The 205-nt window shown below is 46.8% G+C and overlaps 1 protein-coding gene across 1 annotated transcript in view; it reads right to left on the bottom strand.

Moving 5' to 3' along the window:
* Nucleotides 1-205, bottom strand: part of LOC107667626 (DENN domain-containing protein 2D-like) — a 16,424-nt gene that overhangs the window by 6,113 nt on the left and 10,106 nt on the right. The window lies entirely within an intron of this gene.

Consider the following 205-nt stretch of genomic DNA (forward strand, 5'->3'; position numbering starts at 1 on the left):
TGACGCCGCGCGCATCATTCACAGTCGGGTTATTAGCAAAGAACACAGAGCAGGTCTTGAATTTCGGCGCGGGATTGCGGCTATTAATAACAATTCTACTCATTCACGCAGGTTCCGCCCTTATAACGTGATGACAGATGACGAAACGTATCATTTGCACGTGCTTTTGAGTCTTGAGAACTCTCATTTTCTGTGAGCCCACAGA

Source organism: Sinocyclocheilus anshuiensis, unplaced genomic scaffold (genome assembly GCF_001515605.1).
Source record: "Sinocyclocheilus anshuiensis isolate Anshui unplaced genomic scaffold, SAMN03320099.WGS_v1.1 scaffold1799, whole genome shotgun sequence".
Taxonomy (NCBI): Eukaryota; Metazoa; Chordata; class Actinopteri; order Cypriniformes; family Cyprinidae; genus Sinocyclocheilus; species Sinocyclocheilus anshuiensis.